The following is an 8,235-nucleotide window of genomic DNA, read 5'->3' on the forward strand; positions in this document are numbered from 1 at the left end:
CCAAAACAGAATCCCCCTCGTCCTCACGTACCACCCCACCAACCTCCAGATCCAACGCATCATCCTCCGACACTTCCACCATCTGCAATCCGACCCCACCACCAAAGACACTTTTCCCTCCCCACCCTTATCTCTCTGTGACTCCCTTGTCCGCTCCACACTCCCCTCCAGCCCCACCACACCCGGCACTTTTCCCTGCAACCGCAGGAAGTGCTACACCTGCCCCCACACCTCTTCCCTCACCCCTATCTCAGGCCCCAAGAAGACTTTCCACATCAAGCAGATGTTCACCTGCACATCTGCTAATGTGGTATACTGCATCCGCTGTACCCGTTGTGGCCTCCTCTACATTGGGGAAACCAAGCGGAGGCTTGGGGACTGCTTTGCAGAACACCTACGCTCGGTTCGCAATAAACAACTGCACCTCCCAGTCGCGAACCATTTCAACTCCCCCTCCCATTCCTCAGACGACGTCCATCCTGGGCCTCCTGCAGTGCCACAACGATGCCACCCGAAGGTTGCTGGAGCAGCAACTCATATTCCGCTTGGGAACTCTGCAGCCCCATGGTATCAATGTGGACTTCACAAGCTTCAAAATCTCCCCTCCCCCTACCGCATCCCAAAACCGGCCCAGCTCGTCCCCGCCTCCCTGACCTGTTCTTCCTTCCACCTATCCACTCCTCTCACCTCAAGCCGCACCCCCATCTCCTACCTGCTAACCTCATCCCGCCCTCTTGACCTGTCCGTCCTCCCTGGACTGACCTATCTCCTCCCTACCTCCCCACCTACACTCACCTTTACTGGCTCCATCCCTGCCTGTCTGTTTCCTCTCCACCTATCTTCTCCTCTATCCATCTTCTATCTACCTCCCCCACTCTCCCTATTTATTTCAGAACCCCCTTCCCCTCCCCTTTTTCTGATGAAGGGTCTCGGCCCGAAACGTCAGCCTTCCTGCTCCTATGATGCTGCTTGGCCTGCTATGTTCATCCAGCTCTGCACTTTGTTGTCTCGCTTACTTGGCGGCGTCGGATTATGGTATAAAGGGGAAAGTTTAAAGGAGATGGGCTTTTACTTTTATGGAAAAGCTCAGCAGGTCTGGCAGCATCTGTGAAGAAAAAAATCAGTTAAAGTTTCAGGTCTGGTGATTCTTACTGACATTTTTTTTCACAGATGCTGCCAGACCTGAGCTTTTCCAGCAACTTCTGTTTTTGCTCCTGATTTACAGTATCTGCAAATGACTTGCTAAAAGTCCATATAGGCCACATTAAATGTATCACCCCTATCAATGCTCCTGGATACCTTGTTAAAAATTAGATCAAATTTGTTAAACAAAAACTCTGGAGGAAACAGATGCAGTCTTCTTAGAAGACAATACCATCAAAGCTCCCAGGAATCAGTGTGAAGTGCTCTGTCATGTTGTGACAATGCTGAAGTAATTGAAACTGGATGTAGAATTCAAACCCAGAGTATCACGGGCATTGCAGTCCAGAAATTCAAACAGTTATGTAATGCACTTCTACAAATTTTATAAGTATAGAGTTTTTTTTTGTTGGGGGGAGAAAATGACCTAGACAGCAATTTTTCTATTATTTGTAGCCATTGGAAAAGGTGTGAAAAAATATAATTGATAGCAAAGTCCCAGAGGATCGTTAGGCTGCTCTGTCATTAGAGAGACGACAGGTACTGAGTTTAACCTGATGGTCAAGAAACCCCTAGGCAAGGGATAAGGTGGAGAAGGTGAGACCACAACTCCAAAGTTTATATCGAATTTTCTTCCTCTTAGGCAGCACATTTCCAGAGCAGAATAACTTGAATTTAAAGAACGGTCTCCCAGTTTCTCTTCTGATTCTTTTGTCAACAGCTTTAACAGTCGTTAAAATAATCTATTTCAACCCTACCTCCCAACCTCTCACACTCATCCCTATCCAAATGGAGCGGAGTGTAAACAGTACCAAGTAACTGGTGGGCCTGTCACAATTGAGGTAGGTGAACCTTGTGCAGGGTCTCTGGTAAGTGAACAAGGCCCTTTTGAAGTGCATAAGATGGTTGAAGGTGTTAATGGTGTAGATAAAGAAAAAAGCTATGGGAAGCAGAGGGTGGAGCTGTGCAGAACCATAAAATAAACTCCACAGGGGCGGCATCAGGAAGCAATTCTCCATAAAAAGAAAAATCTGGAACTCTCTCTCCCACTTCCCTAATAGAAGCTAAAGGTTGGGATTGAAACGAAAATATCAAACCTACAATTGATAGATTTTTGATGGATGAGATAGGAGCCAGAATGAGTAGATAGTACATGAGTCATGACTCTATTCAACAGCAAATGGGCTTGAAGGGGTTGAATGGCCTATTTTCAGCTTCCCTGCTCTAATTCCCTCATGGAGGGAGGGAAGCACATTGGGAATTGCTGGCCATTCTGTGATGATTTGAGCAGGTAGATTCATGTTACAAAAGGTGGGAGTGTGATCGAACATGCTGTACTTGCCTGTATAGGTGTAACCCTCAAGAAACTTGACACTATGCAGCACCAAGCAGACTGACTAACTGGCACCACATCCATCACCATCACCAGTTACTTGCTTCACTGTCAACACACAGTGGCAGTAGCATATGCTATCTACAAGATGCATTACAATAGTGTGTATTATCTGTGAGAAGTAGTGCACTAGCAGTATGTACTATCTACAAGAGGCACTGCAGTAGAAGTGTATAGTATTGGAAAGACACTCTATAGTGTCAGTGTGTATTATGTACAAGACATTCTGCAGTGCTAGTGTGTACTACGTACAGGATGCACTGCAGGAGCAGTGTGTTCTATCTATAAGACACTCCGCAGCAGCAGTGTATACTTTGTGCAATAGCATTCTGTTACTGTCTACAAGACACTCTGCACTGTAAGTGTCTACTATCTACACTCTCTGTGCAGTAGCAGTGTGTACAGAGCGTGCTGCTGAGAAGTGATTGAGGAGAATTCTGGGAGGAGCTGACTCAGTCACTGAGCAGAGGGCGCTACTGGGTTTGAGGAGGATTCTGGGAGGAGTCGGTTCAGCCACCAGTGCCTGCCCAGGCGTGAATAAAAGGGAGGCAAGCTATAGCGGAGTAGCCATTTTTGGAGTGGCCATTTTGAGAAGAGCTACTTTCTGGTTGAAGTGCTGCCGGAGGTTTAAGTGTAGTCTTAAGAGAACACCTGGCTTCAGTGAGGAGGGCGATCAGCGAGGTAAGGCAGTTGGAGGAAGAGCAAATTACTGCAGCTGCTGAAGGCATGGGGGGTAAAGACAAAGTAGAAGGAAATTGAACTGTGACATCATAGCCAGCAGGTATGTACGGTAAGTGGCTGGTGACTGGTAGGTACTTTTTCTTTTCTCTTATTTTTCTTTTGGCGTGACTGCTGTTGTTGTTACTTTAACTTGAGGGTTAAGTCATAGCAGGAGATCCTAGAACCGTGTCAAGCTTTTCCTATGTGATATGGGAATTCAAGGTCTCTACTGATGTCCCTTACTCCTTCATATGCAGAAAGTGTGTCTAGTTGCAGCTTCCGTCTGACCGCTTGACAGCTCTGGAGCTGTGGCTGGATTCACTTTGGAGCATCTGCAAGGCTGAGGCAATCATGGACAGCATGTTCAGTAACTGGTCATAACATAGATAAAAAATTACTGAGGAAGATAGAGAATGGGTGACCACCTGACAGATGAGGAGTAGGAGGGCAGTGCAGGGGTATTATCTACAAGACGCTCTGCAATAGCATTGTGTGCTGTCTGCAAGAAACACTGCAGTAGCAGGTTTAACGGTGGTGTCAGGGTGCGGTATACGCTGGGATATAGATAAAATAAAGTAGATGGAATAAATGACGCTCTTAGAGAGATGATTATTTTGGAGGAGTTCAAAAATTCACTTCCTGAAGTAGTGAGAATTCCTGTGGAAGAGCAGAAAGTTAGGACAGCAAGATGAGCAGTGGAAATGACCGATGATCTAGTTGGTTCATAAATCAAAGTTTGGCTTCCGACATCAATTTAAATCTGTAAGGAATAGAAATTTGGGAGAAGAGAAATCCTCAGATGGTAAGGGAAAAGGAGACCTCATTGAAGACGGTAAAGATAGTTTACCACAGGATAGAAAGGAAACCCATGAGGGAAAAAGAGAAGTAAAAAAACTCAGGTATTTTCACTGCAATAAAGTAGGCCACATGAAGCTGCGGTGTTGGTGGTTTAGGATAAGCACCAGGAAGACTGATGTGGGAAAACTGGATAAGCCAGTGAGCTTTGTTGAAGTGGTAAAGGAAAGACGAGTGGAGCTAACAAGCTGCACCAGAATGTACAACCTGGTCAGGGGTTGGTTGGGAAGGAATTGTCAGATCTCCTTAAACAATTTACTCATGAGGGTAAGGTTTACTCGCATATGCCAGGAAGAGCAGGTAAAGAAATTATAATTTTCAGAGATATGAGTATGTCAATCTTTGATGTTGAGAGATGAGTAGATATGTAATTCACAATGAGCATTGCAAGCAAAAGTGCTAATATGTGGAATTCATAGTGAGGAACGAAATGCTCCATTATATAAAGTGAGGTTGAACTGTCCACTGAAAAGTGGAGAAGTGGTGGTAGAAGTACTAGAGAAACTTTCCGCTCCAGAAATACAGTTTGTCCTTGGGAATGATATAGTTGGATCACACATGGGAGTGAAGCCTACTGTGGTTGTGGCCAGTGGAACATCAGGCAACTGAAGTATTACAGGAAGTATATCCTGAGATTTTTTCCTGACTATATGATAACAAGGTCACAGGTTGAAGCAGGAGAAGAAATTAAAGAATAAAGATAAGGAAGTTAAGACCTTAAGACATAGGAGCAGAAATTAGGCCATTCGGCCCACCAAGTCTGCTCTGCCATTCAATCATGGCTGATAAGTTCCTCAACCCCATTCTCCTGCTTTCTCCCCGTAACCCTTGATCCCCTTGATAATCAAGAACCTATCTATCTCAGTCTTAAATGTACTCAATGACCTGGCCTCCAACGCCTTCTGTGGCAGTGAATTTCATAGATCACCACTCTCTGGCTGAAGAAGTTTCTCCTTATCTCCGTTCTAAAAGGTCTTCCCTTTAGTCTAAGGATGTGGCCTCGGGTCCTGGACCCTCCTACCAATGGAAGCATCTTCCCAACATCCACTTTGTCCAGGCCATTCAGTATTCTGAAAGTTTCAATTGGATCCCCCCTCACTCTCCTAAACTCCAATGAGTGTAGTCCCAGAGTCCTCAAACGTTCCTCATATGTTAAGCTTTCTATTGCTGGGACCATTCTCGTGAACCTCCTCTGAACCTGCTCCAGGGCCAGTACATCCTTCCTGAGATAATGGGGCCCAAAACTGCACGCAATACTCCAAATGTGGCCTGACTAGAGCCTTGTAAAGCCTCAGTAATACGTCCCTGCTTTTGTATTCAAGTCTTTTCAAAATAAATGCCAACATTGCATTTGCCTTCGCCTTCCTGACAACTGACTCAACCTGCAAGTTTACCTTGAGAGAATCCTGGACTAGAACTCCCAAGTCTCTTTGCACTTCAGACTTCTGAATTTTCTCCCCATTTAGAAAATAGTCCATGCTTTTGTTCTTTTTACCAAAGTGTATGACCTCACACTTTCCCATGTTGTACTCCATTTGCCACTTCTTTGCCTACTCTCCTATCCTGTCCAAGTCCTTCTGCAGCCTTGCTACCTCCTCAATACTACCTGTCCTTCCACCTATCTTTGTATCGTCTGCAAACTTAGCCAGAATGCCCACAGTTCCTTCATCGAGATCATTAATGTACAAAGTGAAAAGTTGTGGTCCCAGCACTGACCTTTGCGGAACACCACTTGTCACCAGCTGCCATCCTGAGAAAGACACCTTTATCCCCACTCTCTACTTTCTGCCAGACAGCCAATCTTCTATCCGTTCTAGCACCTTGCCTCTAACACCATGGGCCCTTATCTTACTCAGCAGCCTCCTGTGTGGCACCTTATCAAAGGCCTTTTTGAAGTCCAGGTAGATAACAACCATTGGCTCTCCTTGGTCTACCCTACTCGTTACTTCCTCAAAGAATTCTAGCAGATTTGTCAGAGACCATGTTTGATCAAATGGTTGAGAAAAAACAAGAACAGGTGGAGGACAAAGTAGATATTTTTAGTTCAGACTTACAATAGAAAGATAAAAAACTAACACAATTGTTCCAAAAATCATACACAGAAGAATCTGAGCGTATCCCAGAAAGTTGCTATCTTAAAGATGATATCTTGCTGAGAAAATGGAGACCATCTTGTATTCAAGTGGATGAGAAATGGGCTGAAGTTCATCAAGTTGCATCACTGGTGGGTTATAGAAAGGAGATATTGCAGGTAGCACATGAATTATCAGTAGGTGGTCATTTAGGAGTAAGAAAAGCTCAAGCCAAAATACAAAAACATTTTTATTGGCATGGACAGCATACAGATGTGGTTGAATGTTGCTGGACATGTCATACATGTCAGGTAATTGGAAAACCTCAGTCAGTGATAAAACCAGCACCTTTTAATACCCATTCCTGCATTTGAGGACCCTTTCAGAAGGCAAATGCAGAAAAATAGATCTGTCTCACAGCAGCAGAGAGAAACTCCAACTTTGAGCTGTAACTGAAAGAGGAAAAAGTTGATAAGCTTCTACTTCTTCAAAACTTCAGCAGCTTCTGCCCTGTTGACACTCCAACAGCAGCTGCTTAAAGCTGTACCTAAAAAAAACTAAAAATCTCAGTCTGTGAGAGCTGGCCACACCCAGTCAGGCTGCTTGTATTGTTCCAACTTTTTAAAAACAGGGCCTCACAAACTGTTTATGTTACCACAGTTCTGTACCTCTCGTTCAATCTCTCTCTAAAAAAGAAACTAGGACAAAATACACCTCTTAAAGCCATAGCGCACTCTGACCACACTGTGCAACACAAACGTGACTACTACAAAACACAGCATGGATACCATTATATAACACATCACCCCATCATATACCATAACCTAACACAACCCATCATCCATAGTCAGACAAGACTTTGTCCCTTTTAAATAATCCGCACAGCTATGTGCTTCAACATTGTACCATAGAGGGGTATAACATTTCTTTGTGCAATGGCCTTCATCTGACAAGTTAAAACTTATGTTAGAACAGCCCAACGTGAATAAAAGAACAAAAGAGAAGTACAGCACAGAACAGGCCCTTCAGCCCTCCGAGCCTGTGTCGATCATCGTGCTCTAATTAAAGTAAAAAAACAAACTCTCTGCTCTTATTCAGTCCGTTTCCCTCTATTCCCTCCCTATACATGTAACCATCCACATGCCTCTAAAATTTCACCAATGTGCCTGCTTTCACCATCTCTTCTGGCAGTGCGTTCCAGGCTCCTACCATTCTCTGTGTGGAAATGAATGTGTGCAGTTTTTTTTTTACAAAGTCAAAGCTAAAACTATTATTGTTCCAGTACAGAGGGAGATTACCAGTGGTGGTGGTTAATGTATGGGCCACCATGCCTCAGGTAAGGGCCAATCTCAACCAAGGCTCAAATTGAGCCTGTGCTGTTGGTGTCTGTTTGCAATGAAAGAAACCAGCCATTTGGCCAACTGAACGACTGAGCCCTACCAAACTATGGATAAAGTAAGATCCCATGGACAGAAATGGGATTAAACCAAGAGCAGACTATGGCCGACACAGCATCCTTCACACTGCACTGACCCATTAACATCTCCTGACATCAGCTTTGGGGGGTGGTGGTCGAATCTCCTGCAGTGTAGCACCTTCCCAGGAATCCCATACCAGCTGATATCCTGGCTTCCTGAATACAAAGATATTGAACTCAGCAGTAAGAGCCAAGCTGGCAGGTATGAACACAGTTTTGTCTAGGAATTGTCAGAACAGACATCAAAAAGCAGGAGATGATGGCTGGAATTAGGACAATATCTACTTAACAGGGAAGTACCCACAGAATAAATATTGACAATTCAATCCCATCAGGCTTTGCTGTCAGTTGTATGCACGACAAGACCAGTGGCTGTCTCAGGTAATTGTAGGTTCAAGTCTCAGAAGCCCCCCTAGCTGGCTGTAAAATCAGAGCAAAAACTAACTGTGAAATCATCTCTAAAACTGACAGTAATATCGTCCAAAGACTGATAGTAATGTCAATCTCCAAATAGAACGGAATGGGACCCCAAAAGTGACATTGTAATCGTACCTAAAACTGACAGGAATATCAACCTC

The sequence above is a fragment of the Rhincodon typus genome, unplaced genomic scaffold (assembly GCF_021869965.1).
Source record: "Rhincodon typus isolate 14 unplaced genomic scaffold, sRhiTyp1.1 hic_rhity00000687, whole genome shotgun sequence".
Lineage (NCBI taxonomy): Eukaryota > Metazoa > Chordata > Chondrichthyes > Orectolobiformes > Rhincodontidae > Rhincodon > Rhincodon typus.